The sequence below is a fragment of the Nerophis ophidion genome, linkage group LG01 (genome assembly GCF_033978795.1).
Source record: "Nerophis ophidion isolate RoL-2023_Sa linkage group LG01, RoL_Noph_v1.0, whole genome shotgun sequence".
In the NCBI taxonomy this organism is placed as follows: Eukaryota; Metazoa; Chordata; class Actinopteri; order Syngnathiformes; family Syngnathidae; genus Nerophis; species Nerophis ophidion.
Window position 1 is genome coordinate 6,702,433 of NC_084611.1, and position 25,228 is coordinate 6,727,660.

The following is a 25,228-nucleotide window of genomic DNA, read 5'->3' on the forward strand; positions in this document are numbered from 1 at the left end:
TGCGCATGCGCTAGAAGCCAACAACTTCCGTTTCCTGCGCCACTACAAATGCTTTTCAAAATAAAGGCGATTTGATCTTGTTTTAAAACAATGGTTGACAAATGTATCTATCATCAAATAATCGACAACTACTCTTTGAAGATCAAATATATATATATATATATTATATATATATATATATATATATATATATATATATATATATATATATATACAAGCACGTGCACAGACTTTTTCGATGGCTGTTGTTCAAACCAGAAAAAGGGCAAACATCAAATAAAAAAATCATACATTTTAAATACGACAAGAAACACAGACATGTTTTTCAAACCACTTAGTTGTTTTAGTTAAAAACCTTTAGAAAGTCAAATCATGACTCTGCATAAAGAAGAAAAGCACTAAGAGTGTAGATCTCCACCAGGACCAATCCTATTGTTCACCTGCTACTAAATTGTGTGCCATCTCATGTGTATCGTGTGCTGCTATGACAATAAACTTCCATGAATCCTGTAAAACAGCAGACAGTTAGTAATATGGTTTCACATCAAAATGTTGGTGAAACTGCTCATTTCTACCTGGCGATAGGTGGCTCTAACTGTAGTGCTAATCACTCACCAGCAGAAAGCCCTCATCGCACTGCTAATCAATAACTACCATCTTAGGCACTTAACATCACTAATCACCAGTTAACAAATGTCAACTATCTTAAATGCAAACATGAAAACAAGACACATTAACGTCTTTCCCCATTACAAACATCATAACACAACCTAAACTTATATAAACACATTACTGTCTGAGCATATAAGATATTCAATTATGTTGCAATTTATTATATTGCAATTAGCCATGTGATTAAGATCGGCACGGTCTGACCAATCACAAGTCAGTAGGAGCTGCTTTGTTCTCGTGTTTGGAGAAAGCGGAAGAGCGATTGTCAGCCTGACATTGATGTGTCTCTGAGAACTGAACACATTTTTATAACTTATAACAAAATGTGTTTATACAGTAACCTGCTCACATGAGTCAGATTACAGCAGGGCTGTCAAACTCATTTTAGCTAACTTCGGATTGTTTTCTTTATTTCATTCGGCCCAAAATATTGATTGATTGATTGAAACTTTTATTAGTAGATTGCACAGTTCAGTACATATTCTGTACAATTGACCACTAACTGGTAACACCTGAATAAGTTTTTCGGGGTCCACGTTAAACAATTCATGGTAAATACAACGAGCACATTCTGAAAATGTACATATCACAAATAATCCTCTTGACAAAACACCTCAAGTTAGTTAAGCATTTACAGGAAGAAAAAAGAAAAGTTTTTAAAGACACCTTGAAGAACACAATTAATCTAATTAATTGTGCTTTATTTAATTAAAGCAACTAAACATTAAGTCAAAACCCATCGAGAAAACCATAACAAAAATTAACAAAAACTATTCTATGTATCAACTACCTCATTTGTCATTTCCACATATTAATCCTGTGCTAACTCAACAAACCATACACACTGAGGTAGAAACTATTCAAGAGTGTTGAGTTACTTCCTGTCTTCTAGACATAATGTGTATTGACAGAAAAATAAAAGCAGTGCAATGTGTGAACAATTTCAACAAAGCACAAATAAAAAGTTGAAAGAGTGACAGTATTGCAGTAAATCACACACTGTTCACTTTCTTTACATTTGCACAGAAGACAATCATTTTCACAGAACTATATCAGTGTGCAGTGTCTCATGCTGCATTTGAAGTGGGGTTACTGATTGATTATTTTACTCCTCTTTTACGTTGGCTGGAGGGGGAGGAGTCACAGCCCCGCTTTACCGTGTACCTCTTGCTTGGTATACTTGCTCGCCCCGGTATAAACTATTTGCTTGCCTAACAGAATTGCTATTGTGACATCCAGTGGACACATTCAGAACAGCAGTTTCTTTCATTAAAAAATGCAGCTGAATGTTACACTTCGCAAACTCAACTTGCGGGCCGGATTGAACCTGTTATGCCCGAATGTCGAGGGAGGTGGGGGTTGGGTTGTGGGTGTTGGGGGTGCATTGTTCACATGTCTCTGATTTGCACGTCAATCAGTCTGAGGAGTAAAAGTTGGCAGTTAGATAAAAGTATGCTCCATATAGTCCACGTTTGTATGAATACCTCAGATATTTGTGAAAGAAGCAGGGAGGAGGTCCTGGGTAGGGTGGATGTCGCCACATATGAGCAACATACCACAAACTAAACAGCTAATTGCTTATCTTCCCTTGTGTGTTCTCATGTGTTTTACTGTGTCTGCATTGTATGGGAACCATTTAAAGCACACTGATCAACTAAATGGTTTTTCACCTGTGTGTATGTTCTCATGTGTGTAGCCAATTGGCTATTTTTAGAAAAGCTTTTGCCACAAACTGAACACTTATATGGCTTTTCACCTGTGTGTGTTCTCATGTGCTTAGTTAAATTGCTGTTAGCAGAAAAACTTTTTCCACAAACTGAACACTTAAATGGTTTTTCACCCGTGTGTGTTCTAATGTGTTCAATCAAAGTGCTCTTAACAGAAAAGCTTTTGCTGCAAACTGAACAACTAAATGGTTTTTCACCTGTGTGTGTTCTCATGTGGTCAGTCAAATTGCTCTTACCAAAAAAGGTTTTGCCACAAACTGAACAAGTAAATGTTTTTTCTCCAGTGTGTGTTCTCTTGTGTTGAGTCAAATGGCTATTTTGAGAAAAGCTTACGTCACAAACTGAAAATTTAGACGTGTTTTCACCTGTGTGTGTTCTCATGTGTTTAGTCAAATGGCTATTTTGAGAAAAGCTTTTGCTACAAACTGAACAACTAAATGGTTTTTCACCTGTATGTGTTCTCATGTGTTCAGTCAAATACCACTTAACAGAAAATCTTGTAGCACAAACTGAACAGTTGAATGGTTTATCTCCTGTGTGTGTTCTCATGTGTTGAATCAAAATACTATTTTGAGAAAAACGTTTGCCACAAAAGGAACACTCAAATGGTTTTTCACCTGTGTGTGTTCTCATGTGTACAGTCAAATAGCTATTTCGAGAAAAGCTTTTGCCACAAACTGAACAACTGGATGTTTTTTCACCTGTGTGTGTTCTCATGTGTCGATTTAAATTGTTCTTGTTAGTAAAACTTTCAGCACAAACTGAGCAGCTCAAACATGTTTCACCTCTCTTCTTTGCAGAGCATTCAGAGTGTTTGTTGTCAGTGTGAGTCCTCATATCACCTTCACAGTCTGTATCGCTGCTCAAAGTTACTTCAACCTCGTCTTCAGCCTCACTATCTGATAGTGGAGCTAAGAGGTTGTCTACTTGTGGTTTCTCTTCATCATCTTCAGTCTTCACAGAGACAATAGTCAGTGGAAACTTGGTGTAATCAGCTTCCTCTCGTCCTAGAAGACACTCTCCCTCCTGAGTGATGCAGAGTTCCTCCTCTTCCTTTTTAATGCAGGGTGGTTGTGTGGTCTCTTGCTTCAAAGTGGAGCTCCCCCCTGACTGAGGGGAAACTTCTTCTGGATTACCCATCAGCTGCTGGACGTCTGCAAGACACAAACAACAAAAACACACTTTATTCTATGTACTCAGGGTTTCCCACACATTCATTTTTTTATGGCGGCCCGCCACAAAAGAATTACGGCTGCCACAAATAAAAAAAATAAAAAATATTTTTTTTTCGACTTTTGACTCGCTTGACCGCTCTTAAAAGCAATGGGACTCTGTCTGTGAATGGAGCTTGTAGTTACATATTATATAAATATGTAAATATTATATAAATATGTACATAAAGTGTTGTAATTATATTCCAACTCCGCATTCTTCTTGGTCATCGCTGCCGCCACTGCCACCCTCCATCAACCTCCCCCTACCTCCCTGCCGCCCGACCACACCACCGCAAATAGATGCCTGACCTGTTGGAAACACTGGTACTGTATGTGTGTGTAGTAGGGTTGTACAGTATACTGCTACTAATAAAGTATTGTGGTACTAATCAATTGAAATCGGTACTACACCACCTTTGAAAAGTACCGGTACTGTTCTTTCATCTGAATGCTGCTGTGTGGCGGTGACTACAGAGTCGAGGTGCATGATGTTGAGTGTGTCAAAACGCACACACAAAGTGCATACAAGCAATAACATCGTGGAGAGGAAGAAAGGCAACAAAGGACAATTCTACTGGTTAATAAAGAGGGTGTGTGAAGTGCAATATGGAGGTATTTGGGCTTCTAAACTAACAATAAAGGTGACACTTTAAACAGGGAGTCACCGCTCTGCAAGGGTTGCTTTACACCTTTCCTGTTTGTGGGCTCCCAGACCGTGGTCGAGGAGCGCAGGGAAGATGTTCCCTCCAGGGCCCATATTGGGTCCATAAAGCTCCGCTCTTTGGTCGTCGATTAGTTACAACCCGGTCACTTTATGAAGAATGATTCAATGTAATGTTAGTAAAACTTTCTGTTCTATTCTAATCTAATCCTTGATTATAGCAGACTAGGGGCGGTATAGCTCGGTTGGTAGAGTGGCCGTGCCAGCAACTTGAGGATTGCAAGTTCAATCCCCGCTTGCACCATCCTAGTCACTGCCGTTGTGTCCTTGGGCAAGACACTTTACCCACCTGCCACCCACACTGGTTTAAATGTAACTTAGATATTGGGTTTCACTATGTAAAGCGCTTTGAGTCACTAGAGAAAAAGCGCTATATAAATATAATTCTTTTTTTTTTTTTCACTATATGTAAGATGGAAAATTGTAAATTGTTCTTTGAGTGCAACAAGAAAAGCCCAATGGGTTTAATGCATTTTAATTTATATTTTAACCTAGTAAAATAGTTTTTGGACTATGAGTGTTTAGTGTAAAATGTTCTGTTAAAATGAAGCCAATATTTACATTTTTCATAGTTCCATTTATTTGGAAAAGTATCTATACATTTAGTACCGGTACTAAATGGTTGGTATCAGGACCACCCTAGTGTGTAGTGTTGCATGGCCATTCATTTAGTGCCTTGCCAGAATGATGGGTCAATGTTTACATGACTTGTCATAGACTCAGAAAAGTTCAGCTAGAATCACAGAAAGTAGAAAACATCTGCTTCCATGGACATTAGGATACTACAAACTAACAGTGGGGAATAAGTCAAAATTGAAGTACATCGCAAAAATTAAAAAAAAAATCTATCTAAAAGAAGTTTGTAGTTAAGAAGCAGATAACTTTTTTTAGATATTAAATGCAAGAAATTGGATCCACTTTCTTTACAATTGTAATGATCATTGGAATTACTTTGTTTTTGACGAAATGTGTCCAATAAAAAATAACTGGAATCTGGTATACTTATATACAACTTTTATTTAAGTAGTTTTTTTAAACATTTTTCAGTGACTTTGTAAAAACGGTGTAAAACTCAATGTCACAATATCACAATAGACTATTGTATCGTGACTCAAGTACCGTGATACATAGTTTGTCGTGAAGTCCTTGCCAAGACCTCGTGTAGGGATGGACAATTATGGCAAAACACTGATTTTGGAATCACCATAAATAACCAAAATATTTATTTATTTGAAAAAGTAAAAACAGTACCAACAAAACTCAATTTTAAATATGATATAAAAAAAACACCAGACACACATTAGTAACAATAAATTAAAATGACTATTGCAATATGACAAACAAATCAAATTCAAGTTTTGTGTTTAAATTTTTTCTAAATTCCGTTTCTTACCCCTCACACTATTTTTTATCGCAATAGATTGTTTGCTTTTTGTGTCATAAATAACATTTTCTAAAATTAATCAACCAATTAATCAAAGCGGAAAGTGAGAGTTTTGAGAAAACTTGAGGCTGTAAAATTAAGAAAGCCTCTCAAGTTGCGACAGCTTTCCTGTTTGTACATTGATCTTACATCGTGATGCCGTTCACAACAACACAATAAGTGATTTGTGGTGTATGGATTGTTCTTGCTAGCTTTAGTTTCATAGTTTAGTCGCTGTCTCAACATTGTTTAGTTCAGGACAGGGTGGTTGAGTGTTTCGGCGATGAACGAGGGGTATCGGACAAATTATTGTACCGAACAAATGTTCCTTCTCCTCACAATGACAACATTTCACTCACATTTATGTCAATTTGCGTGAAATTTTGTGTTTACCAGCGGATTCTGTTTTAGTTGCAAGTTTGTCAAATTTTCGGCCCATTTCCAAATTACCTTTTGTGTCAAAGATTTTGGAGAAATGTGTTCTGGCACAACTGCAGCCTTTTTTAGATGAAAATAGCACTTTAGATCCATTTCAGTCTGGATACAAAGCTTTGCACAGTACTGAATCTGCACTTTTAAAGGTTTTTAATGACTTGCTTTTAATGTCTGATTCTGGCAGCTCTGCCATTTTAGTGCTTTTAGATCTTTGACACAGTCCACCACACAAATCTTTTAGACCGCCTGAGAGACTGTGTGGGTGTCAGGGGGACTGCGTTAGAGTGGTTCAGATCCTACCTGTCTGAGAGGTCCTTCTCTGTCAGGCTTTACTGTGGTGTCCCCCAGGGATCTATTTTAGGCCCCATCCTGGTCGCTCTTTATCTCCTCCCTCTTGGAGAGATTTTTTTAAAAACATGGAGTGTTTTATCACTTTTATGCAGATGACTGTCAAATTTATATGCCGATTTCAAAAAGCCACGGCCCCCTGACACCCCTTCTTAACTGTCTATGTGACGTCAAGGCTTGGTTAGCCCAGAATTTTTAAATAATGAATGAGGGAAAAACGGAAATTGTAGTTTTTGGTCCGGCCCTCACTGACTTGGGACCATTGCAAAATGATGTGCGTCCCAAAGTCACCAGCCTTGGCGTCACTATAGACAGCCATTTTAAACTAGACAAACAAGTCAATGGCGTTTTAAAATCGTGTTTTGATCACTTTCGTCTTTTAGTAAAGGTTAAACCGTTTTTACCTTTTTGAACAAGTCGTGCATGCTTTTATTTCAAGTGGCCTGGACAACTGCAATGCACTTTATGCTGGCATGAGCCAAAAAGCTCTCTCCCGGTTGCAGTTAGTCCAGAACGCGGCAGCAGGACTTTTAACAGGGGCCAGGAAACGCCAGCCTTTAACCCCAATTCTTCAGAGTTTGCACTGGCTCCCTGTTCATTTTAGGATTGATTTTAAAACTTTGCTGTTTGTTTTTAACTCTTTACATGGACTGGCACCTCACTATATCTCGGACCTCATCCAAATTTACATTCCTGCACGCGTTCTGAGGTCCGAGAGCCAGTTCCAGCTCGTGGTGCCCAAGACCAGACTTAAAACCAGGGGAGACAGGTCCTTCTCTGTGGTCGGCCCTAAGTTCTGGAACACTCTGCCCCTCCATGTTCAAACTGCTTCCACAGTGGAGTGTTTTAAGTCTCGTCTTAAGACCATGAATTGATTAACGTGGACCCCGACTTAAACAAGTTGAAAAACTTATTGGGGTGTTACCATTTAGTGGTCAATTGTACGGAATATGTACTGAACTGTGCAATCTACTAATAAAAGTATCAATCAATCAAAGACCCACTTTTATTCTTTGGCTTTTAACACTACGTGAGTTGTGTGGTCCTCTGTCCTCTGTTGTCCTCTGTGTTTTTTATACACTTTTAATTGATTTTACCCTTTAAAATTGTTTTTAATCATATTTGTTTTTATATTGGTTTTATATTTATTTTTTTGTTTTTATTCAGTCATTGCTGGAGCATAATATTGTTTTTTTTAATATTGTTTTTAACATGGCTGTGCAGCACGTTGGAAACGTTATTGTTGTTTAAATGTGCTATATAAATAAAAGTGGATTGGATTGGATTAGTGTCCAATTCCGAAGTGAAAATCATGTGGTCTTACTTTTTTGTAGAGTTCAGTGATTACTTATTAGACATACTAGCATAGTGTCAAATAAAAAGTCGCAAATTCGAGTAGACAATGTAATAGAGTTGTTTGTTGCAATCTCCTGGTGAATGTTGGATATAATATTCTGTGGTTACTTTTTGGTTGGCCAACGATTTACGTCGTATTGCGCTATGTGACGGCAAGTGTGCGAGTCTGTTCTGAAGTCTGAAGGAAAGAGACGTAACTTCACCACCTCGCCTGGTTACTGACTCACACCCAAATGGCGACGAGGATGTTTTTTGGACAACATCCTCATCACTGCTTCCTCGGAGGAGGAGCATTTGACAAGACTGGATAATATTCTCTCACGTTTGGAGAAGCATGGCATCAGGGTGAAGCTATCCAGATGTCAGTTTTTCCAGAGCAGTGTCGAGTACCTGGGACTTCGCATTGATAAGACTGGTTTACATCCCACAGACGAAAAGATGACTGTCATAACAAATGCACCTGAGCACACAAATGCAACAGGACTGAAGTCTTTCTTAGGCCTTCTCAACTATTACAGCTGATTCCTGCAAAACCCCTCTACTGTGCTCCAGCCTAGGGCTGGGCGATATGGCCTTTTTTTAATATCTGGATATTTCTAGGCAATACACCATATATATCTCCATATTTTTCCTTAGCCTTGAATGAATACTTGATGCATCACAGCAGTATGATGATTCTATGTCTACATTAAAACATTCTTCTTCATACTGCATTAATATATGCTACTTTTAAAGGGGAACATTATCACAATTTCAAAAGGGTTAAAAACAATAAAAATCAGTTCCCAGTGGCTTGTTGTATTTTTTGAAGTTCTTTTAAAAATTTTACCGGTCTCGGGATATCCCTAAATAAAGCTTTGAAGTGCCTTATTTTCGACTCTCTGCGAAGACACTGGCCATTTCCCTGTGACGTCACACAGTGCTGCCAATGTAAACAAACAATGGGAATACCACAGCAAGATATAGTGACATTAGCTCGGATTCAAACTCGGATTTCAGCGACTTAAGCGATTCAACAGATTACGCATGTATTGAAACAGATGGTTGGAGTATGAAAGTATTGAAGAGGAAACTGAAGCTATTGAGCGAATAGCTATTGACGCAATTCATAGCCATAGCATGGCCGAATAGCTGCGTTAGCATCGCCGGTAAAATGTGCGGACCAAACGATCAGGACTTTCGCATCTTTTGACACTGGAGCAACTTAAATCCGTCGATTGGTAAGTGTTTTTTTCGCATTAAATGTGGGTGGAAGGAAACGTAATTTAGTTGCAAATGCATCTGCAGGTTATCCATACATCTCTGTGCCATGTCTGCTTTAGCACCGCCGGTAAATAGCATGTTAGCATCGATTAGCGTAGCATGTTAGCATCGATTAGCTGGCAGTCAACATCAACAAAACTCACCTTTGTGATTTCGTTGACTATCGTTGCAAATGCATCTGCAGGTTATCCATACATCTCTGTGCCATGTCTGTCATCGCCGGTCAAATGTGGAGACACTCTGGCACATTCAATGGGGGTCTGGCGGAAGACACTTTGGCATCTTCGGGCCAGTGGTGCAACTTGAATCCCTCCCTGTTAGTGTTGTTACACCCTCCGACAACACACCGTCAAGGCATGATGTCTCCAAGGTTCCAAAAAATAGTCAAAAAAAAGGAAAATAACAGAGCTGAGACCTGGTGTTTGTAATGTGTTGAAAATGAAAATGAGGGGTGTGTTACCTCGCCTCCAGCGCGATAAACAGAAAGGCGTTTAATTCGCCAAAATTCACCCATTTAAAGTTCGGAAATCGGTTAAAAAAATAGATGGTCTTTTTTCTGCACCATCAAGGTATATATTGACGCTTACATAGGTCTGCTGATAATGTTCCCCTTTAAAGATCCTGTACTCAGCAACGTGTGGAACTACACATTAAATGGCTGGCCAAGTTATGTGCAAGACGCAGCATTGAGGCCTTACTTTGTACGCAGACAGGAGTTATCAGCAGATCAAGGCTGCATTCTCTGGGGACCGCGAGTCCTCATACCCCCGGGTTATCGACAGAGATTACTGGAGGATCTCCATCATAAACATGCGGGCATCTGCCGTATGAAAACTCTTGCCCGCAGTTACCTCTGGTGGCCAGGCTGTGATGGTGAAATTCAAGAACTAGCGAACAAGTGCTCAGTCTGCTAAGCACTACATACTTGGCGGTGGCCAGAAAGAGTGTGGCAAAGAATTCACATCGATTTTGCAGAGAAAGATAAACAGTATTGTGGAGAGGCGTGGCCGGTAGTCCAACAGCGAGGCCGGGCAAGATGGCGACGGGGAGGCGTGGACTGCGAGCAAGCAGCGAGGCGGGGTGCGCCTGAATCAACCCCGCCAATATTATCAGGAGCGTGGGTCGCCCAGCTGGGGACAAATTTAAATCTCCTCTCACACTGTATAAAAAGGGCAGCGGCCGAAAACGCCGGGGAGAGACATTGAGAGAGAAGGAGCCAGAAGGAAGCTGATGCTAAGAGCTGAGGAGAAAAGAGTCGCGGAAAATGTGACGGTCTCGAGCCATCGTGGTGCGGGTTTCTCAGGACCACCAAGGAATGACATTCTGTCAAGTAGGTGTAGACTTCTTTTACCTTGCAATATTTAAGTCTCTTTCCGGTTTCCTTTGCAGTTTTCCCGTTTTTCTGCTCGCTCTTCCGCTCCAGCTTTTCGGCTGCACGCGTCGTCTTCCTTGTGCTCAGCATTGGCTTCCTTCTGGCTCCTTCTATCTCCGTTTCTCTCCCCGGCGTTTACGGCCGATGCCCTTTTATACAGTGCGAGAGGAGATTTAAATCATCCCTAGCTGGGCGACCCACGCACCTGATAATATTTGCCGGGTGGATTCCGGGCGCGCCCCGCCTCGCTGCTGGAGCGCAGTCCACGCCTCCTCGCCGCCATCTCGGGCCGGGCTCCGGCTTGCCCTGCCTCGCTGTTGGACATTTTGGATTTTTTGGTTGTCATAGATAGACATTCAAAGTAGTTAGAGGCTTTTCCCATGTCCTCCACCACTTCTCACAACATCATTAAAGTGCTGCGCGGTCTGTTTGCTTCGTACGGACTGCCAGAAGAGCTAGTTTCAGACAATGGCTCACAGCTGGTGGCAAAAGAGTTTAACTCAGTTCCTGGAGAGTAATGGAGTCAAACACACTGCTGTACCGGCCTACCACCCAGCATCAAATGGAGCAGCAGAGAGATCGGTACAAATCCTGAAACGGGCTCTGAGGAAGAATGTGCTGGAAGAAGACAGCAAGTCTTCCTCTCCACTAGGGTTGGGTATCGTTTGAATTTGAACGATTCCGATTCTTTGTCACGATTACGATTCCTGACGATTCTCGATTCCGATTCTTCTTGTACCATGTGTTTGCCAGGTAGTCCCTGGAAGGTGGAATGTATTTTGGGTTTAGAGTTTGAGTACCCTGCAAACGTAAACAAACATGTAATGTTGCTGTTACTGTTTAGCCCAGTATCAATTAGCTTAGCTCTAACGTTATTGCTTAACTAACCTCATTGTTGGAGATTCCACTTCTGAAAAGGGATGCAGTCTTTTGATTATGTGTGCAGTGACCTTTCTGTGGCACTCTTCCGTCTGTGGCACCGACATCTTCCCCGTTGCCATTGCACATCACGGAGCCTGTCTAGAGGGTTACGTCTCGCCTCAATTACTGTAACGTATTATTTTCGGGTCTCCCCATGTCTAGCATTAAAAGATTACAGTTGGTACAAAATGCGGCTGCTAGACTTTTGACAAGAACAAGAAAGTTTGATCACATTACGCCTGTACTGTATATACCTTTATATACATATATACATACATATATACCTATACTGTATATACCTTTATATACATATATACATACATATATACCTATACTGTATATACCTTTATATACATATATACATACATATATACATATACTTTATATACCTTTATATACATATATACATACATATATACCTATACTGGCTCACCTGCACTGGCTTCCTGTGCACTTAAGATGTGACTTTAAGGTTTTACTACTTACGTATAAAATACTACACGGTCTAGCTCCATCCTATCTTGCCGATTGTATTGTACCATATGTCCCGGCAAGAAATCTGCCTTCAAAGGACTCCGTCTTATTAGTGATTCCCAAAGCCCAAAAAAAGTCTGCGGGCTATAGAGCGTTTTCATTTCGGGCTCCAGTATCCAGAATGTCCTCCCGGTAAAAGTTCGAGATGCCACCTCAGTAGAAGCATTTAAGTCTCACCTTAAAACTCATTTGTATACTCTAGCCTTTAAATAGACTCCCTTTTTAGACCAGTTGATCTGCCGTTTCTTTTCTTTTTCTCCTATGTCCCACTCTCCTATGTGGAGGGGGTCCGGTCCGATCCGGTGGCCATGTACTGCTTGCCTGTGTATCGGCTGGGGACATCTCTGCGCTGCTGATCCGCCTCCGCTTGGGATGTTTTCCTGCTGGCTCCGCTGTGAACGGGACTCTCGCTGCTGTGTTGGATCCGCTTTGGACTGGACTCTCGCGACTGTGTTGGATCCATTATGGATTGAACTTTCACAGTATCATGTTAGACCCGCTCGACATCCATTGCTTTCCTCCTCTCCAAGGTTCTCATAGTCATCATTGTCACCGACGTCCCACTGGGTGTGAGTTTTCCTTGCCCTTATGTGGGCCTACCGAGGATGTCGTAGTGGTTTGTGCAGCCCTTTGAGACACTAGTGATTTAGGGCTATATAAGTAAACATTGATTGATTGATTGATTGTAAATTGTCTATGAAAATATACGCGGGCTAATTTGTTAGCTGCCTCAACGTTGGCGCAAAACCCATTATTTACTGCATATATATTGTTTTACTTACCGGATTCGGACTGCAGTGCAGTCACCGAGGTGCCAGGCTGGGCGTCGGAGCCGGAGCCAGAGGAAGAGGCAGAGGAAGACGGTCGGCGCAGCGCGTCGAAGACAGGACACGCATTTATTTGTACTCCATGAACTCAGAGGTGCTTCATCATGTTCGACGTGCACCCTCCTGTCGCACGTGTTACATGTCGCCGATATTTCCTTTCTTTTAGTAAAATAAAGCCACACTTTTGACCGTCGACGCCCGCTATCCATGCTTGTCTGACTCGCTCGGCTACATAGGCTCGGCTATGCTAACACTTCCGGCGGTGGGCGCTTCTTCGTTGGTGTTCAGCGGCTTCTTCTTCCGGTCGGCGGACTGGGTATCGAAACTAGGAATCGAAATTTAAACTTTTGAACGATTCCGGGAGAATCGGAAAGTTAGTCCCGGGTCCAAACGATACTCGATACCCAACCCTACTCTCCACTCGGTCACAGACTTGCAAATTTCCTTCTCATGTAGCGCAGCACACCCCACACAGGATGGGACGTACTCCAGCTGAGTTATTCCTGAAACGCCAGTTGAGAACTCCTTTCAGTTTGCTCAAGCCGGAGCTTGGCAGACAGATCCAAGGAAAAGAAGCAGCGCAGAAGCATCATCAAAACAAAAGGGCTCCCCCTGTTTTCTTTTTCCTGGAGGGAGAGGTGGTTTGCATCAGAAGTTTCAGGAAAAATGGACTCAGGCAAACACACTGAAATGACTGGGAACTGTCACTTACCTGACCCAAGAGGGACAGAGACAGCGCACAGTGCATGTGGATCACATGTTACCATGGCGGGAAAACATGGAGAGACTGCCAGTTATCTTGTCTCCACCAGTTGCAGGAAATGTGCAATCAGTACAACTGGTCACTGCTGTTTCAGTTCCAACACCAGGACCATCAGTGAGTCAGACACAAACTGCTCTCATCACTGAACCAGATTCAAGGGCTGCTGAGTTGCCATCACCAGAACCCAGATCACCCACCAGAAAAACCTCGCCAGTGATCCGCAGGTACCCAGAAAGGTTTTGAGCACCACCACAAAAACTGAGTCTCTGAAGACAGTATATAAATTTCAGTGGAAGGTGTACAAATACTGTTTATATAATATGTATGTTCTTGTTTACAAATAAGGGTTAAGAGTGCAGTACAAAAAAAAGAGAATATGGCTTAAGGACTGCATTTTTTGGTTGAGTTGTTTTTTGTTTTTGAGTAACTTCTACATTTCTAAAAGGGAGGGAGTGTAATAGAGTGATCTAAGTAATTTGTTGCCATCTCCTGGTGAATATTGGATAAAGTGTGCTGTGGTCATTTTCTGGTTGGCCGACGATTGAGGTTGTATTGCGCCACCTGGCGGCAAGTGTGTGAGTCTGTTCTGAAGTCTGAAGGAAAGAGACCTCACTTCATCACCTGGCCTGGTTATTGACTCACACCCACAATATTAACACACATGGTCTTTTTTTTCCCCAATCATACGCTCACTCATCCTTTTAACTCTTACAGGCTCAATAATTTGCACGCACGTTCATCTTTTTTTAGGCTACAAATGTTATGATCGTGCCAAGTTCAAGCTAACAATCATGGCGGCTCTTTGTTTACATTGTTGAAAAGTCGGCTAAATTTTCATCGGAAAATTTTTTTCAGGGTTTGAAATACTTTGCAAATGACAAAACGTCAAGTCACTCACCTTCATCTTTGGTCTTTATCTCCGTTGGTGATTCTCTTCCATGTTCTCTTTGACATGACGTCGCCATCTTAGCATAGCAGTAGTCGTCCATCTTCTATCACGTCTTCAATCTTCACTTCAGGTATCGCTCCAAACTCAATGCACGTTTCATGGCTTTGGGAAATGCGAATTACGATGTTTTGTTGCTATATTTGCTGTGAATCATTAGTCAATTCAAAAAGTCTCCAAACAACCATAGCATGCGGTCATCGTCTTTTTGCTTCGTTTCAAGTACATTTGCGCATGCGCTAGAAGCCAGACACTTCCGTTTTTCTACTCTACAACACTTGTTTTTCAAAATAAAGGCAATTGACTCTTGCTTTTAAACAATAAATGGCAGAAGTATCTCACATTAAATAACTGACAACTACTCCGAAAAAAATAATAAAAATAACTAGATCGCAATGTTTGCCAGTCCTGATGTGTGTGTCAAGTTTGGTGAGTTTTGAAGCATTTTGAGAGGGTCAAAATACAGCGCAATGAGGCAAAAATAACATTTTTTTAGGCAAATTTTGCTTTGAAGGGGTTTTTGCCATTTTTATTTTTATTTTTGCCGTTTAAAGTAAAATTATGAAATGTAGGTCTAAGTCAGTCCTGCATAAAGGTTTTGGTTTCATGTCTCTACGACATTGCTAACGGAAGTTACAAGCTGTCTGTTTTGGTTTTTTTTCGTAGGGGGGCGCTAGAGCGCATTTTTTATTTTTGGGGTTTGTTTTTTTTATTAGATGGCAATTTTCGCCAGTTCTGATGAGTGTGTGAAATTTGGTGAGTTTTGAAGCATGGTCAGGGGGTGAAATTACAGTTCAAAGAGGCGGCGGAATAATAATAATAATAATAATAAAGAATAATAAAACGCACGAAATTCAATAGGTCCTTTAGGGCCCGCGTGGCCCATTGCCATGCGGGCCCTAAATATATACAAGCACGTGCAGAGACATTTTCGATTGCTGTTGTTCAAACCAGAAAAAGGGCATACATAGAAGAAGAAAAAAATCATACATTTTAAATACGACAAGAAACACAGAAATATTTTTCAAACCACTTAGTTCTTTTAGTTAAGCACTAAGAGGACCAATCAATCAATGTATTTTATTTCGGCAATCTTCACATAAAACAAAGAACAACAACAAGAAAAGAAAGAAAAAAAAAAAAAAACACTCATTTGAGCAATGATTAGGCCGAAAGGGTGCAGGTTGAAGCAACGCTTATATAAACCTACCCCATCACAACAAGAACAAGGTTCAAAATATATAAAATCTAAAACATGCTTCACTTATATTACTTTGTTTTTTAAACAATATATAAGCAACATATATGTAGCACACGTCTCATATACACAGTTTAACATTTAAATCAAACATATACATTTGTACACTTATATATATATATATATACATATATATATATATATATATATATATACATATATATATATTATATATATCCACAATTTATTTAAATTCCATATAAAGTGGTAATATATACATTTTAATATAACCTATATGTATAATTATGAAATCATAAATTGTATCTATATACATATATATTATTGTCTTTCTAAAACAATGTTTGCTCTTCTTTCTTATATTTACTAATGATACATGATTTAAAAAGCTTTTTAAACTGGTTTATGTTGGTGCTGTGTTTTATTTCCTCCTTTAAACAGTTCCATATTTTAACCCCTGCTATTGTTATACTCATTCGTTTCTGCGTTGTTCTACAATATTGGATCTTAAAAAGTAGTTCTCCTCTTAAATGATAATTCCCTTCTCTTTGTAAAAATGTTCTCTGTAACCCTGTTGGAAGTAAATCTTTACTTGCTTTATAAATCATTTGGGCAGTCTTGAGTTGGATGAGATCTGGTAGTTTTAAATCAAATGTTTTTATGCATAATCCATTAGTGTGTTCTCGGGGTCCTGTGTTATGTATCAGTCTGGTGGCCCTTTTTTACATTATGAATAGTGGTTGGATGTTCTATCCTATTGTTCACCTGCTACTAAATTGTGTGCCATCTCATGTGTATCGTGTGCTGCTATGACAATAAACTTCCATGAATCCTGTAAAACAGCAGTAATGTACTATTGTGTGCCGTCAAACAGTTTTGTAATTTTCCCGTGCCTTTAAGTTCATAGGCCAATCTGTGACGTCATTTCCGCTTTAAATTACGTCTTTGTCAGAACAGCCGGTTTCAATCAATGGTGGCAGCCTGCCTTGTGTGCGTTGACGACGAAAGTTAAGTTGAAGTGAAGTGAATTATATTTATATAGCGCTTTTTCTCTAGTGGCTCAAAGCGCTTTACATAGTGAAACCCAATATCTAATTTTTACATTTAAACCAGTGTGGGTGGATCTGGGAGCAGCTGGGTAAAGAGTATTGCCCAAGGACACAACGGCAGTGACTAGGATGGCTGAAGCGGGGATCGAACCTCCAACCCTCAAGTTACTAATTCTGCACGTTTGGTGCATTTTATGCTAAGTTCAGGTATTTTTGGGTCAATCAAGAGATAATAAGTCTCTTTTGACGGCGTTTCCATTCACGCTCATTGCAACTGCGATGGATTCGTTTGGCCTCTAGATGGCGACAGAGACCAAATCGCCATTTATGTTTTCTGAAGCCTAGAACTTGTTGAAGTTCAAGAACAGTTAAGTGGAATTTATTTTTGTTATTATGCACACCTTTATATTATATGATGTATGCACATTTATGTATTGCTACATATTGTTCTGTATATAATTGGATTGTTTTTTTGTTTTTTTTTTGCCCTGTCCAGCTTCTCAGGCAAATCATATAGTTGATGTAGGTGCTTATATCGGCTGTTCAGATTTACTTTACAAAAGAGAAGTGTAGGATACTTCTCTTGTTGCCTTATTTGTATTTGACTTTATTAAATGTATTTATATTTTCATTTGGTGCAGCCGGGGATAGAAAGAGAAAAAAAGGAAGACAGAGGGGGAAATTGTGGGGATAAGAGGGGGATTAGACGGAGAGACAACAACAGCAAATACAACAACAACAATAGAACAACAGCAGCACATACGATATGTACAAATATTATCGTAAAAGTGATAGCAAAGAAGCAGTTAGTGAAATAAATAATAATATAGAAATGACAATGAGCATTTTTACACTAAAACTGGAGCAAAACAAATACCATTAGAAAAAGCGCTATTGATCATGAACAAAACCAATAGTTTACCTCTATTATCAACAATACAGTTGTTCAAATGCAACAATATGTATACATAATGATAACTAGAAAGATAATAAAAATAAATAAATAAATGAAAAAAAAAAAAAAGAAGGAATACCGAAAGATGATTGTAATTGTTCCTCTTTTCTCTGTTTAGACCACACACACACACGCACACACGCACGCACGCACGCACGCACGCACGCACGCACGCACACACACACACACACACACACACACACACACACACAAACACACACACACACACACACACACACACACACACACACACACACACAAACACACAAACACACACACACACAAATTACATCTACCTTTCAGCAATAAGGATGATTAAAGGATTCTCTGGCCGGAATCTGTCCATCGTGTCCCAACTCTTTCACATCAAAATGTTGGTGAAACTGCTCATTTCTACCTGGCGATAGGTGGCTCTAACTGTAGTGCTAATCACTCACCAGCAGAAAGCCCTCATCGCACTGCTAATCAATAACTACCATCTTAGGCACTTAACATCACTAATCACCAGTTAACAAATGTCAACTATCTTAAATGCAAACATGAAAACAAGACACATTAACGTCTTTCCCCATTACAAACATCATAACACAATCTAAACTTATATAAACACATTACTGTCTGAGCATATAAGATATTCAATTGTGTTGCAATTTATTATATTGCAATTAGCCATGTGATTAAGATCGGCACGGTCTGACCAATCACAAGTCAGTAGGAGCTGCTTTGTTCTCGTGTTTGGAGAAAGCGGAAGAGCGATTGTCAGCCTGACATTGATGTGTCTCTGAGAACTGAACACATTTTTATAACTTATAACAAAATGTGTTTATACAGTAACCTGCTCACATGAGTCAGATTACAGCAGGGCTGTCAAACTCATTTTAGCTAATTTCAGATTGTTGTCTTTATTTTATTTTGGCCCAAAATAGAACAAGCACATTCTGAAAATGTACATATCACAAATAATCCTCTTGACAAAACACCCCAAGTTAGTTAAACATTTACAGGAAGAAAAAAATGGTACAATTTTAAAGACACTTTGAAGAACACAATTAATCTTATTAATTTTGCTTTAATCAATAATTAATTAAAGCAACTAAACTTTAAGTTAAAACCCATCGAGAAGACCAAAACAAAAATGAATAAAAAATATTCTATGTATCAACTACCTCATTTGTCATTTCCACTTACTTAAAGGCCTACTGAAATGAGATCTTCTTATTTAAACGGGGATAGCAGGTCCATTGTATGTGTCATACTTGATCATTTCGCGATATTGCCATATTTTTGCCGAAAAGATTTAGTAGAGAACATCGAAGATAAAGTTCGCAACTTTTGGTCGCTAATAAAAAAGCCTTGCCTGTACCGGAAGTAGCAGACGATGTGGTCGTGATGTCACGGGTTGTAGGGCTTTTCACATCCTCACATTGTTTATAATCATAGCCTCCAGCAGCAAGAGCGATTCGGACCGAGAAAGCGACGATTTCCCCATTAATCTGAGCGAGGATGAAAGATTCGTGGATGAGGAAATTTGGAGTGAAGGAATACAAAAAAAAAGGTAAAAAAGAAAGGCGATTGCAGTGGAAGCGATTCAGATGTTATTAGAGACGTTCACTAGGATAATTCTGGAAAATCCCTTATCTGCCTATTGCGTTGCTAGTGTTTTAGTGAGATTAAATAGTACCTGAAAGTCTGATGGGTGTGTCCACGGGTGTGTTGACCGCGAGTGTCTCTGAGGGAAGTCACGCTGGTGCAGCAGGACAAAAGCTCCGCTGATGTCTGCGGTAAGAGCCGATTTATTACCACAATTTTCTCACCGAAAACTGCCGGTTGACATGTGGTCGGGATCCATGTTCGCTTGACCGCTCTGTTCCATATTAAAGCTTCACCTTCGGGAATTTTAAACAAGTAAACACCGGCTGTGTTTGTGTGGCTAAAGGCTAAAGGCTTCCCACCTCCATCTTTCTACTTTGACTTCTCCATTATTAATTGAACAAATTGCAAAAGATTCAGCAACACAGATGTCCAGAATACTGTGTGATTATGCGAATAAAGCAGACTACTTATAGCTTGGATCGGGCTGGAAAATAATGTCCGCTACAACCCGAGACATCAAATGCACGCGTCATCATACGAGTCATCATACCGCGACGTTTTCAACACGACACTTCGCGGGAAATTTTAAGTTGCAATTTAGTAAACTAAAAAGGCCGTATTGGCACGTGTTGCAATGTTAATATTTCATCATTGATATATAAACTATCAGACTGTGTGGTCGCTAGTTGTGGCTTTCAGTAGGACTTTAAAGGGGAACATTATCAGCAGACCTATGTAAGCGTCAATATATACCTTGATGGTGCAGAAAAAAGATCATATATTTTTTTAACCGATTTTCGAACTCTAAATGGGTGAATTTTGGCGAATTAAACACCTTTCTGTTTATCACTCTGGAGGGGATGACGTCAGAATGTGACGTCGCCGAGGTAACACACCCACCATTTTCATTTTCAACACATTACAAACACCGGGTCTCAGCTCTGTTATTTTCCGTTTTTTTGACTATTTTTTGGAACCTTGGAGACATCATGCCTCGTCGGTGTGTTGTCGGAGGGTGTAACAACACTAACAGGGAGGGATTCAAGTTGCACCACTGGCCCGAAGATGCCAAAATGTCTGCCGCCAGACCCCCATTGAATGTGCCAGAGTGTCTCCACATTTGACCGGCGATGCTAAGGCAGACATGGCACAGAGATGTATGGATAACCTGCAGATGCATTTGCAACGATTAAGTCAACGAAATCACAAAGGTGAGTTTTTGTGATGTTGACTTATGTGCTAATCGGACATATTTGGTTGCGGCGTGACTGCCAACTAATCAATGCTAACATGCTACGCTAATTGACGCTAACATGCTATTTACCGGCGGTGCTAAAGCAGACATGGAACAGAGATGTATGGATAACCTGCAGATGCATTTGCAACTATATTACGTTTCCTTCCACCCACATTTAACGCCAAAAAAAACTTACCAATCGACGGATTTAAGTTGCTCCAGTGTCAAAAGATGTGAAAGTCCTGATCGTTTGGTCCGCACATTTTACCGGCGATGCTAACGCAGCTATTCGGCCATGCTATGGCTATGAATAGCGTCAATAGCTATTCGCTCAATAGCTTCAGTTTCTTCTTCAATACTTTCATACTCCAACCATCTGTTTCAATACATGCGTAATCTGTTGAATCGCTTAAGTCGCTGAAATCCGAGTTTGAATCCGAGCTAATGTCGCTATATCTTGCTGTGGTATTCCCATTGTTTGTTTACATTGGCAGCACTGTGTGATGTCACAGGGAAATGGATAGTGGCATCGCAAATAGCGAAAATCAAGCACTTTATAGCTTTTTTAGGGATATTCGGGGACCGGTAAAATTTTGAAAAAAAATTCAAAAAATACAACAGGCGACCGGGAACTGATTTTTATTGTTTTTAACCCTTTTGAAATTGTGATAATGTTCCCCTTTAAAGGCCTACTGAAAAGAGATGTTCTTATTTAAACGGGGATAGCAGGTCCATTCTATGTGTCATACTTGATCATTTCGCGATATTGCCATATTTTTTGCTGAAAGGATTTAGTAGAGAACATCCACGATAAAGTTCGCCACTTTTGGTACTTCCTGAAAAAGCCTCGCCTTTACCGGAAGTCGCAGACGATGACGTCACATGTTGATGGCTCCTCACATATTCACATTGATATTAACGGGAGTCTCCAACAAAAACAGTTGTTAGGACCGAGAAAACGACAATTACCCCATTAATTTGAGCGAGGATGAAAGATTTGTGTTTGAGGATATTGATAGCGACAGACTAGAAAAAAAAAAACGCGATAGCATTGGGACATATTCCGATGTTTTTAGACACATTTACTAGGATAATTCTGGGAAATCCCTTATCTTTCTATTGTGTTGCTAGTGTTTTAGTGAGTTTAATATTACCTGATAGTCGGAGGGGTGTGTCCACAGCCGGGTGTTGACGTGCAGTGTCTCAGGGGAGTCGACGGCAGCTTTATGGACGGCACAAGCTCAAGTTTTATCCGGTAAGAACTGACTTTTTACCCACAATTTTCTCACCGAAACCTTCTGGTTGACATTTGGTCTGGATTCATGTTTGCTTGACCGCGCTCTGATCCATAGTAAATTTTCACCTCCGGGAATTTTAAACCAGGAATCACCGTGTGTTTGTGTGGCTAAAGGCTAAAGCTTCCCAACTCCATCTTTCTACTGCGACTTCTTCAATATTAATTGAACAAATTGCAAAAGATTCAGCAACACAGATGTCCAAAATACTGTTTAATTATGCCATTAAAGCAGACGACTTTTAGCTGTGTGTGTGTGCAGCGCTCATACTTCCTGAAACCCTGTGACGTCACGCGTACACGTCATCATTACACAACGTTTTTAAGACGAAACTCCCGGGAAATTTAAAATTGTAATTTAGTAAACTAAAAAAGCTGTATTGGCATGAGTTTCGTCTTAAGAGTATCATGTATCAAATATCATGCTAAAACGTCGCGGTATGATGAATCGTGCGCGTGACGTCACGCATTGTAGAGGACATTTTGGTCCAGCACCGTTCACAGCTATAAGTCGTCTGTTTTCATCGCATAATTCCACAGTATTCTGGACATCTGTGTTGCTGAATCTTTTGCAATTTGCTCAATCAATAATGGAGACGTCAAAGAAGAAAGATGTAGGTGGGAAGCGGTGTATTGCGGTTGCCTTTAGCAACACAAACACAGCCGGTGTTTCCTTGTTTACATTCCCGAAAGATGCAAGTGAAGCTTTACTATGGAACAGAGCGGTCAAGCTAACATGGTTCCCTACCACATGTCAACCGGCAGGTTTTGGTGAGAAAATGGTGGTAATAAGTTGGCTCTTACTGTAGACATGAGGGGAGAGCTTTCATCGTTCCTCCTGCACCTGACAAAGAGGCAGCTGCGACTCTCTTAAATGGGTTGTACTTGTATAGCGCTTTTCTACCTTCAAGGTACTCAAAGCGCTTTGACACTACTTCCACATTTACCCATTCACACACCCATTCACACACTGATGGAGGGAGCTGCCATGCAAGGCGCTAACCAGCACCCATCATGAGCAAGGGTGAAGTGTCTTGCTCAGGACACAACGGACGTGACGAGGTTGGTACTAGGTAGGAATTGAACCAGGGACCCTCGGGTTGCACACGGCCACTCCACCACTGCGCCACGCCGTCCCACCGGTCTCTTGTCTCCTCCCACCGGCCGCCCCCGACGGTTGGATGCTTCCACCGTGGAGGAGGGGGGAAACACTTCTATGCCCTGCCCCAACGGCTGCTCTCGCCTCGTCGAGTAACGTGGCTTCCCTCGGAGACACTGGCGGTCACCACACCCGTGGCCACACCCCTCTGACTTTCAGATTGTTCAGGTACGACCATATAATCTCACTAAAACACTAGAAACAAAATAAGCAGATAAGGGGTTTTCCAGAATTATCCTAGTAAATTTGTCTAATTACATCTGAATCGCTCTGCTGTTTTTTTTCCCCCTAGTCCTTCACTCTCACTTTCCTCATCCATGAATCTTTCATCCTCGCTCAAATAAATGGGGAAATCGTCGCTTTCTCGGTCCGAATTGCTCTCGCTGCTGGTGGCCATGATTGTAAACAACGTGAGGAGCCCTACAACCCGTGACGTCACACGCACATTGTCTGTTACTTCCGGTAGAGGCAAGGCTTGTTTATTAGAGACCAAAAGTTGCGAAATTTATCATGGATGTTGTCTACTAAATCCTTTCAGCAAAAATATGGCAATATCGCGAAATGATCAAGTATGACACATAGAATGGAGCTGCTATCCCCGTTTAAATAAGAAAATCTCATTTCAGTAGGCCTTTAAATGCCTTTTCACCTGTGTGTGTTCTCATGTGTTCAGTCAAAAGACAATTTTGAGAATAGCTTTTGCCACAAACTTAACAACTGAATGGTTTTCCACCTCTGTGTGTTCTCATGTGTTGAGTCAAATGCCACTTTTTAGTAAAAAGTTCAGCACAAAGTGAGCCGCTCAAACATGTTTTACCTCTCTTCTTTGTAGAGCATTCAGAGTGTTTGTTGTCAGTGTGAGTCCTCATATCACCTTCACAGTCTGTATTGCTGCACTAAGATATTTGTGAAAGAAGCAGTGAGGAGGTCCTGGGTAGGGTGGATGTCGCCACATATGAGCAACATACCACAAACCAAACAACTAATTGCTTATTTTCCCTTGTGTGTTCTCATGTGTTTTACTGCAGCTGAATTATGTGTGAACCTTTTAAAGCACACTGAACAACTAAATGGTTTTTCACCTGTGTGTGTTCTCATGTGTCTAGTCAATGGGCAATTTTTAGAAAACCTTTTGCCACAAACTGAACACTTACATGGCTTTTCCCCTGTGTGTGTTCTCATGTGTTTAGTTAAATTGCTCTTAGCAGAAAAGCTTTTTCCACAAACTGAACACTTAAATGGTTTTTCACCCGTGTGTGTTCTCTTGTGTTCAATCAAAGTGCTCTTAACAGAAAAGCTTTGGCCACAAACTGAACAACTAAATGGTTTTTCACCTGTGTGCGTTCTCATGTGTTCTGCTAAATTGCTCTTACCAGAAAAGCTTTTGCAACAAACTGAACAACTAAACAGTTTTTCAACTGTGTGTGTTCTCATGTGTTCAGTCAAATTAATCTTACCAAAAAAGCTTTTGACACAAACTGAACAGTTAAATGTTTTTTCTCCTGTGTGTGTTCTCTTGTGTACAGTCAAATGGCTCTTTTGAGAAAAGCTTACGCCACAAACTGAACATTTAAATGGTTTTTCACCCGTGTGTGTTCTCATGTGTTGAATCAAAATGCTATTTTGAGAAAAACTTTTTCCACAAATTGAACAATTAAATGGTCTTTCACCTGTGTGCGTTCTCATGTGTTTAGTCAAATAGCTATTTCGTAAAAAGCTTTTGCCACAAACTGAACAACTAAATGTTTTTTTACCTGTGTGTGTTCTCATGTGTTGAGTCAAATAGTTATTTTGAGAAAAACTTTTGTCACAAACTGAACATTTAAATGTTTTTTCACCTGTGTGTGTTCTCATGTGTTGAGTCAAATTGCTATTTTGAGAAAAGCTTTTGCCACAAACTGAACAACTAAATGGTTTTTCACCAGTGTGTGTTCTCATGTGTTCAGTCAAATACCACTTAACAGAAAATCTTTTAGCACAAACAAAACAATTGAATGGTTTATCTCCTGTGTGTGTTCTCATGTGTCGATTTAAATTGCTCTTGTTAGTAAAACTTTCAGCACAAACTGAGCAGCTCAAACATGTTTTACCTCTCTTCTTTGAAGAGCATTCAGAGTGTTTGTTGTCAGTGTGAGTCCTCATATCACCTTCACAGTCTGTATCGCTGCTCAAAGGTTCTTCAACCTCGTCTTCAGCCTCACTA

The 25,228-nt window shown here is 40.3% G+C and overlaps 1 pseudogene; it reads right to left on the minus strand.

Annotated features, from left to right (window-relative positions):
• Nucleotides 1-1,106: 1,106 nt before the first annotated feature.
• Nucleotides 1,107-14,776, minus strand: LOC133553631 (zinc finger protein OZF-like; annotated as a pseudogene).
• Nucleotides 14,777-25,228: the final 10,452 nt, after the last annotated feature.